Below are 9,764 nucleotides of genomic sequence, written 5' to 3'. Positions count from 1 at the left end.
AAAAATAATTACTAATATTAAAATATATATATATATTATTGAATAAAAAATTTTGAAAAAAAAAATTAATAAAAAAAAAATTAGAGACAAATTAAAAACAAATAATGGAAAAATATATAAATTAAAAAATCTATATTTAATTTACTGTGATAACTTTTAAATTAACAAAGAATATAATTCATATTTATTTATGAATAAAAATGTAAAATCAGAAATGATATATTTTAAAAAGTAATTTATGAATTGAGTTAAAATGTATGAGAAAAAATATTAATTAAATTTTAATTTCATACTTATTTCTCTCTATATATAATATAATAAATTAAAAGTAAAACTAAAAATAATTTTTTATAAATTAAAGTAAAATTTCACTTTAATTTGTAGCTAGAATTTACAAGTTTACTAATTTATTAGTGAGTACATCATTAATTTTTATGAAAAAAAATCCCACAACTTCTTTATTTCTAATTTCTCTCTTATTCTTTCCCGAATTCCCAGAATTCAATAATCGAATCTATATTCGTAATTGCAGGAGGATGGTGATGTTATGGGGGTAAATTTCTCTCTTATTCTTACCAAATTCATATATATATATAAATATATATATATATATATATATATATATATATATATATATATATATATATATATATATATATATAATACTTAATTTTTAAAGTGTCCGAATTGCTGGGTTAAAACCTGTGGTTAATTTTGATATTTATGTGAGAGTAAATGGATACTTGGGTCGAATTATGGCTTGACCCGGCCATAAACTTAAAACGGTTAAAAATAAATTTAAAAATGTTATTTGTAGGTTTCGAACTTGCAACCTAACAAAACAAGTACAACCTTTAACCAAATGTGATTGAGATGTGGTTTATCGAGGGATAATAGACCAATATCATTTGAAAGTGGTTAAAAAAATATGAATCAAATATTTAATTGACCAAAGTCTGAGGTCACGATGCTAATTATTAAAAAATATGAATCAAATATTTGATTGACAAAGTGAAAGTGTAAAGTCACGAAATTAGAGATTCATTCAGAAAAAATATATGAAAAAATATGTGAAAAAATAAGTTGTTTTATCGAAGTGAATAAAACGTGGAATGAGAGGATTATATTTTTTATTTTAATAATTTTAAACATTGAATAAATATTATTATAATTTATTTTAATTTATTTTGTTTTTATCCTTATCCGTGTGTATCGTACGAAAATTTTCCTAGTTAAATAAATTAATCTAAAAAAACTAAATAGGACAGACCCTACATTTTTTTTCACTTTTAGCACAATAAATTTTTTTATCTTTCACAATATATACAACATAAATATACAAATAAATAATGTTTTTGTTTGTTTTTTAATCTTTTGATATTACTAATTTTATTATATATTACAGTTATGTTTATTCTTCTTCGACCTCTACAATATTTTAAGTTTTCAATAGGGTATCTGTCATGGATCGAGTACTAGATAAATTGGGGATGAGAATAGAAATAGTGATACTCGTCAGGTTTGAAGTCTGATTCGGGTTGTAAAATAGAAATCGGGTTTGAAGACGGATACATCGGGTACACGTTATCCTCCTTTTTTTAAATACTATGGATGAATTTGCATAAAATAATATATTATACTATTTTAAAATATATTGGATTATTAAATATAAGTTGTATTGAAATGTTGGAAAGAAAATAATAAATGCATTGAATACTTTAAATTTTGAATATTCATTTTATAATAATATCATTGTATTAAACATTTTTAAACACAATTATTTTTCCAAACAAGAGTGTATTTTCAAATTAATTATTAATTTGAAAATAATAAATGCATGGACTACTTATGCAATTATTTTTTGTTAACCAAAAAAATAAATCATATCGAGGATTTGATCTGTTTGCCCAAGATGTTAATGACCGAGACAATAATTTGATCATTATTGAGATATATAGCATAATTCTTTGGCCAGTATTTCCCTGTAAACATAAAGCAATATCAGAATCAACTATCCAACAAAGAAACACTATTTTATATAAGAATTTAGAACAACAAATAAGTAATCTTAATCTTAATGTCAACTCAAAATCTCAATCATCTCATACCAATCACAAAAACACTTTAATATAAGAACAACAAATAAGTAAGATTTTAAAAAATGTGATGAATGGAAATAATTACAAAGAAAGTGAAGGCGTGAGATATCTAACCTGTTTGCACAAGCTCAGGTCAGTTTGTAAATAGCATTAGGTTTGTTTGTAGATAGAATCAATCCTTCTCAATGTTGCCATACTAGCTGTTAGGGCTGTTTGGTCGCAGTAGAGAACGGTAAGCCGAGAAAAAGAAAAGTGTACCGTTCATACTCAGGAATTTGATCTATTAGACAAGACTCTTGTTTTATTTGAAGTTGTCAAACTTTTCCTAACAATTGTTTCTTCTATTCTTAAACTCCTCTACAAATTAGATGAAAAATATTCAAAAGTTAGAATATAAATTACAATTTTTTGTTTCTTTTAGTAATGGAGATATAAATTTGGCTTAAACTTTTAAAATTTAAACTTATTACTCTTAAAACCTCCTAAAATTGAACGTCTTAATAATATATAAATAAACTTCTCATGCCCATTAAAGAGAAAACGACACAAATTGAAGATCATAGATACATTGTAACTTTCTGTCTATGGTTATCCATTACTCTTAATTGTATAATTCGAAAATAAATTTTAATTTCGGAATATTTTCACATAACAAACACATAAGTCTGTTACTCATTTCCTCTTGGAATTATGACACGTCTTATTTAAGACCATATGTAGAATGCATAATAAAAATTTTAAAATAATTTTTGTAATTTAAAACTAAAATTAATAGCACATAATTTCTGTTAGAGAGGTTAGAATCGATATTTATCATTAGTTATCTCTAAATTACATTTTTGAAAAGTTTTTTTTAAAGAAGACAAATCAAACCTAAATTTATGTCATTTCCATTTCCATCTATATAACATTTTAAGGTTAAATAGAATACTATAGAAACTACTAAATTTGAAAAATCAAACACATAACTCTATACTGGTGTAGTCTCGTTACACAAATAACCAAACAAGGATGACTATACTTGTAGTTGTGTAAGATAAATTATAAATTTCTAGATCTGTAGCTATAATTATTTGTTATATAGGGACAGAAAGTGAAACAAGGTTTAATCATCCAAACTCCAATTGTTATAAAAATTAAAATAGTCGTACAATAATGGTTTTATGGTTTTTGAGCTATTAGATCTGTAACTATACTTGTAGTTGTGTAAGATAAATTATAAATTTCTAGATCTGTAGCTATAATTATTTGTTATATAGGGACAGAAAGTGAAACAAGGTTTTATCATCCAAACTCCAATTATAATAAAAATTAAAATAGTCGTACAATAATGGTTTTATGGTTTTTGAGCTATTAGAGTTGTCAACCATATAAAAAAACATACACGATTTAAGTTTAAACATAGTGTTTTTTATGTGATTGACAATTCTAATGCCTTACAACCATTGTTGTACATTGTTTTAATCTTTATGACAATTAGAATTTGAATGATAAGAACATGTTCACTTTATATTTTTACTGAACAAATTTTAGAATAAAGTCTAGAAATATATTGTTTATATTATATAACAATAAGTGTAGTTATCTTTGGTTGTTTAGTTGTTGTAATGGAACTACTCCCGTATAAGGTTGGAGTTATGTGTTTGGTTTTTAAAAACTTAGCCATGTATAAATTTTTATATAATTTCATTTAAAATGTTATATAGATGGGAATGACATAAATCCATTGTTTGTTTAGTTTAGTCTGCGTTATTTTTAAAATTCTTCAAAATTGGAATTTAGAGTTTACAAATGATACAATTTATTATTTTGAAATTAGATATAAATTTATCGTTTATGAGGTAATGATTTTAGTTTTGACATAAATAAATTATTATTTAAATCATCTATATTATTATTAGGGGTAGGGAAAATTACCGATATTAAAGATATATCGAAAATATCGTACCGTAATATATCGAAAATATCGACTTTTAAGGTATATCGAAAAAAGGTAAAGTATGATACCGATACCGATACCGTAATTATTGGTACAGTAAAGGTATAAGATTTTTAAAATTTTGGTATATGGTATATCGAGATATACCGAAATAGTATTTATAAGTTAATATATATATATATATAATACTTATAAGGAAATAATTAAATAGATTTGAAAATAATTTAATTATAAAAATATAATTTTAAAATAATATCAAAATATAATTATACTGAAATATTATTCTATATATGTCATCTCTACCTTATTGATGAGATTAATTTTTTTTTGAGATTAATTTTTTTTTTAGATTAATTTATTTTTTAAATTAATATATTTTTTAGGTATCAAAGGTATAATAACGATACCTTACCGAAAATAAGGTATACCGAAATTAAGATAAGTTAAATGTATGCTTTTTTTGTATATCGAAATTAAAGGGTATCGAAACAAGGTATACCAAAATCAAGGTAATGTAAAGGTATGCATTTTTTGCATACCAAAATTTTAGGTAAAGTATAATGTATGGATAAAATATTAAGGTATACCATACCACCCTAATTATTATAATTCATTCTAACCGTTGTTAAATAAAGTATGTGTCATAATTCTAGAAATGAGTATAGTCTATAGGATGATCAAAAATTAAAATTTATTCTTGAAATTAACTTTTTAGGCTTTATATAGAAACTGTTGCACATGAACTAGTTCATTCAGCTACACTAATTGTTCTTGATAGAGAAACTAAATAAATAAATAAATTATTCTTAGATGACCCATTAGAAACAATTCTTTTTCTTACTACAAAATCTACCACAATATTAGTTGTCACTAACTCAATTTAAGTTATAGTTTCATTTGTTATTTTCATATATTTTCAGTTTATACTTTAAACAATAATTGCTATATTTTTAAGTTGCAATTAGTTTAACATAAATTATTGTATCTTAGACTTTGTCTCTCGAAAGCCACATTGATTTTAAAAAATTTGTACTCTTTTATAGATTTCTCTTTTATAATCTTAAGAATTTGTTAATTTCAAATTTGATTTTTAAAGAATACCAAATAAATAATATTAAAAATGTTATATTTTTTGTTTAAAATTTACTCAATTAATAATGGTTGTATGGAGAACATGCACCTGAACCAGAAGATGTGCAAAAATCAGCATATGCACATGAACTAACTCATTCAATGCATCCTTCCTCTGCAACAACTACTATAGGTATTCCTCTATTAGCTAGAGGGTCATATTTACTTTTGAAATAGTAAACCTAAACTAGTTAATTAAACAGAATCTTGTCAAATGAAGGTCATATTATTGATTAGAATGATTTGTTGTCTTTTGATATAAATTATACTCCCAATTGCATCTGAGAAGCCGATGAAAGAACTCGCTAAAATTGTTAAGCTAGAAGAGTCTCATTATCATAGAATTTATTAGATCCTAATGTATAAAAACCATAAGATATCCCTATAGAGACGTACTTGAGGTATAAGACACTATATAGATAAATGAACAACTTTTTTTTTTAATTTCTCTCAAAAAGAGTTCGATGATTGATATTATGGTGAATATTATACTAATATTCATTGTATATATAAGGTTGTTAAAACCTTCTGGATTTGAAGTTCTTAATACTTATAAAATACTAAACTCCCTAAAGTGTCGACTAAAGGAAAAAAAAACATAAATCGTAGACCATATATTGTCATTTTTCGTTTATCGGTTATCCACCAATTGACTGAAAAGAATTAGTGGAAGAAGCAATTGATACCAGATGAAACTAATATAGGAATTAGTCCAAAAATACATTTAAAATTTTTCACATATCTTCGACAGAATTCATACTTTCTTGATTCACATTTTCTAAAATTATCACGCACGCACGTATAATAAAATTATTAGATTTAAATATAATAATAGAGATAATTTAACTAATAATTTTTGTAAGTTAATAACTAGATAAATATCTCATAAACTATGTTGGAGGAGTTTGTCTTTCATTCTCAAAATAATAAGTAGTTTCTTTCGTTAACTCGAACTTTAGATTTTGAATAGTTAAAAGGGAACACAAATAATACAGATACAATCTAAATTTCTATTATTCACATTGATATAAGATCTTAAGGTAAAATATAATATTATACCTATTTTGAATATGGCTAAAGTTGAGAAAAATACAATCTCATTACGCTAGCTAACCAAGCAATGATAACTATTAATCATGTAACACAATCCGAACATTGCAAAATTTGACTTCTTAATTTGTTCGGATGAAAGTGAACAGATTTTAATAATCGAACACCAATTGTTATGCAGCGTATAACAATTGTTTTTGGGTCATCATAATTGTCAATCACATAAACAAAACCACGTAAACAACTATTTCAGTTTTAAAAACACTAAATTTAAATTTAAAATTAAATAAAAAATAATTATATTCAAAAATAAAAATATAACCTCTTACCAATGAACAAAAGAATGTAATCAAATTTAATAATATCCGCTAGTATAATATTATGGTAGCTCATTCAGCCAACAAAATATTCAACCTTTAGAGATTATTAAATTTGGCTACATCTTTTATTCATAGTTAAGAATTTTTATTTTTGTTTTTATTTTTTAAATATAACTATTTTCATTTAATATTAAATTTAGTATATTTTTAAACAATCGCGTTGTTTACGTGGTTGACAACTATTAGCCCAAAAACAATTGTTATACATTGAATTGATATGCATAACAATTCATTTTATATCGTCAAATCTAGCCATGTTCAGATTATATTACATGACTGTTATCATTGTTTGTTTGGTTAGTTGGCGCAATTGAACTATAAATCTTGAGTGATTGAAATTATGTATTATTTTTCTGAACCTTAATCATCTACAAAATATGTATAATATTATAATCTTATATCAATGTGAATAACATAATTCTAAATTGTATTGGTCTTATTTTATGTTTTCTTTACAACTATTAAGAATTGGAAGTTAGAGTTAACGAACCTACTTATTATTTTAGAAATCGAAGAAAAACTCTTTCAACATTGTTTATGAGGTATTTGTCTAGATTTTAATTTACAAAAAAAATTATTAGTTAAATTATCTCTACTATTATTACTATTATGTTTAAATCTAATAATTTTGTTATGCGTTTTTGTTAATGTTTAAACAAAACGTGTGTGATTATTACAGAAAATGAGAATCAAAGAAGTGTGTATTCTGTTGAGAATGTGCAAAATTCAAAATGTATTATTGGACTAATCCCTATACGGGTTTCATCCATTAAAGTTTCAATTGCTTCTTCAACTGACAATGTCTAAGATTTATGTTTTTCCTTTTATTCAGCACTTTGGGAAGTTTAGGGTTTTATCAAACTAATAATGACTTCAAATCTATAAGGTTTTAATAGCATATAGATATGATAAATATTAGTATAATATTTACCATAATATCAATGATCAACTTCTCTTTTGTAGAGAAATTAAGAAAAATAGTTTTTCATTTTTCTATACGGTGTCTTGTAACTTAATTGTCAATGTATGTTGTTTTATACTATAGGATCTAATAAATTCTACATAATGAGACTCCTTCTAGCTTGACGATTTTAGCGAGTTCTTTTAACAAATTCTCATGTGCAATTTGGAGTATAATATCTACTAAAGGACAGCAAATCAATTTAATCCGTAATTAGAGTAGTAAAAACATCACCAAAAGGAGATACAATAATTATTACATTCTTTGTGAAAGATTTTGTTTTATTAATTGGGTTTTATTTTACAACACCTCATGCACCACTTATTGACATTATTGATACATAAATCGATGCTCGTGCAATTATTTATTTGCTAATATTACTGATACATAATCTTATTCTTTTGCCCATATTACTTATATAGATGCTCCTAGATGACTAGAAACTATTATTTTGTTGAAGTTTGTTTGAAACTGTTGTTATTTTTTATTTTTAATATTTCAGTTTTAATTTGTGGTGTAGTGGGTAGGGTAGTTTCTAAGAGAGTTTCTAATAGATCATGTCCATATATTTCCATATTTTTTAGCTCTACTATCTAGTCGTTTGGTTGTATTTAAATAATTTCAGTTTAATGAAAATTATAATGTTTTTCTTTCCATCTCTTCTTCTACTTTAAAAAAATATTTGATTGTCTCATGCACTTGACAATAACCAGACTTGATATACTGCATGTTGTAAGTCTTTTGTCAAGATTTAATAACTATACAATTGAAAACTCATCTTAGAGTAACTAAGAGGGTCCTTAGATATGTTAGGGGAACATCGACTTTGACATTAATTTTAGTACATGTTTGAAGTGTTGTTTGTAGGGGTATTCAAACAATGATTGGGTTGGATCTATTGATAATATGAGAATACTTCGGACTATTGTTTTAGTGTTTTGATTAATGAGTGTTCTCATGGTGTTGTAAGAAGTAAGAGATGATTGCACAATCCATAGTAAAAGTAGAGTTCATTACTATTATTGCTGCAAATCAAGCTTTTGACTGAAAAAGTATTAATTGATCTGAGCCCGAGACAAAAAGGTGTTTGTTGACAACCAAGCTGTAATTTTATCTCAAACAATCATGTTTTTAATGAGAATACCAAATATTTCAACATTAAGTTGTTCTTTCTTAGGGGAGTGCAAAAAGAGAGGTCTATTAAGTTGAAATACTGCAAAACTGAACTTCATTTAGCATACATGTTCATCAATGCCTTATCGAGGAGCAAGTTCGAGTTTTTAAGGGAGAAACTTGACATCATCATCAACTCAAGGAAGGAGGAGTGTTGAAATTTTCTTTAAACGGCTATATTTCCCTTATTTTTAGGATTTCAGTTTTAATTTGTTGTGTAGTGGGTGATTTGTAGGAAAGTTTCTAAAAGATCATGTATATTACATGTATTTCCCTATCTTTTAACTCCACTGTCTAGTCATTTGATTCTATTTAAATAATTCCAGCTTAATAAAAATTACAATATTTTTTCTTCCATCTTTTCTTATATTTTAAAAATGTATTCTTAGATTGAAATAACACTACTCCTACTTACTCCATAATCTACAACAGAATCAGGACTCAACATTTTATTCATTTTCTTAGTAAATTAGTTTGAGCTTAAGTTAGTTTTATTTGTTATTTTCCAAGTTTACACTCTAAATAACAATTATTCAAAAGAATCCTAGAAATACATATATTTAATATTGTTCAAAAGTTACTCTATTAATGGCTAGAGAAAGGAATTGTTTTACCTGGCAATCTTTGATTTTTAAATCTTCCAGTTGTTGATGTTGGTTCTTTAATCCCTCGTTCAATCAGACACTTCTCCTTAAGAAGCTTGGAAGCCTTGTGAGAACATCATTCTTTTTGTCTCCCATTTCACCACACCCACAATTAAAACATAAAAAATATTAATGACTTGTTCCACAAAAATTGGGCAAACTTTAAAGGTATTTAATAAAATGTTATTAAATATATTAAAGGAAAGGTAATGCTATGGATTGAGTAAACATGACCAATACATTTAATATCCTAATACATCATAGATACTTAAAAAATAACTTAGATATAAATTTCTTAAAATAGTAAGAATTCTGAGTTTACACGTTAAGTTAATGGTAAAGTTAATGGCAGCATAACTCAAATTCAGGAAGAACAACTTTATTCTT

This window comes from Impatiens glandulifera, chromosome 1 (genome assembly GCF_907164915.1).
Source record: "Impatiens glandulifera chromosome 1, dImpGla2.1, whole genome shotgun sequence".
In the NCBI taxonomy this organism is placed as follows: Eukaryota; Viridiplantae; Streptophyta; class Magnoliopsida; order Ericales; family Balsaminaceae; genus Impatiens; species Impatiens glandulifera.
This window is presented reverse-complemented; position numbering follows the sequence as displayed.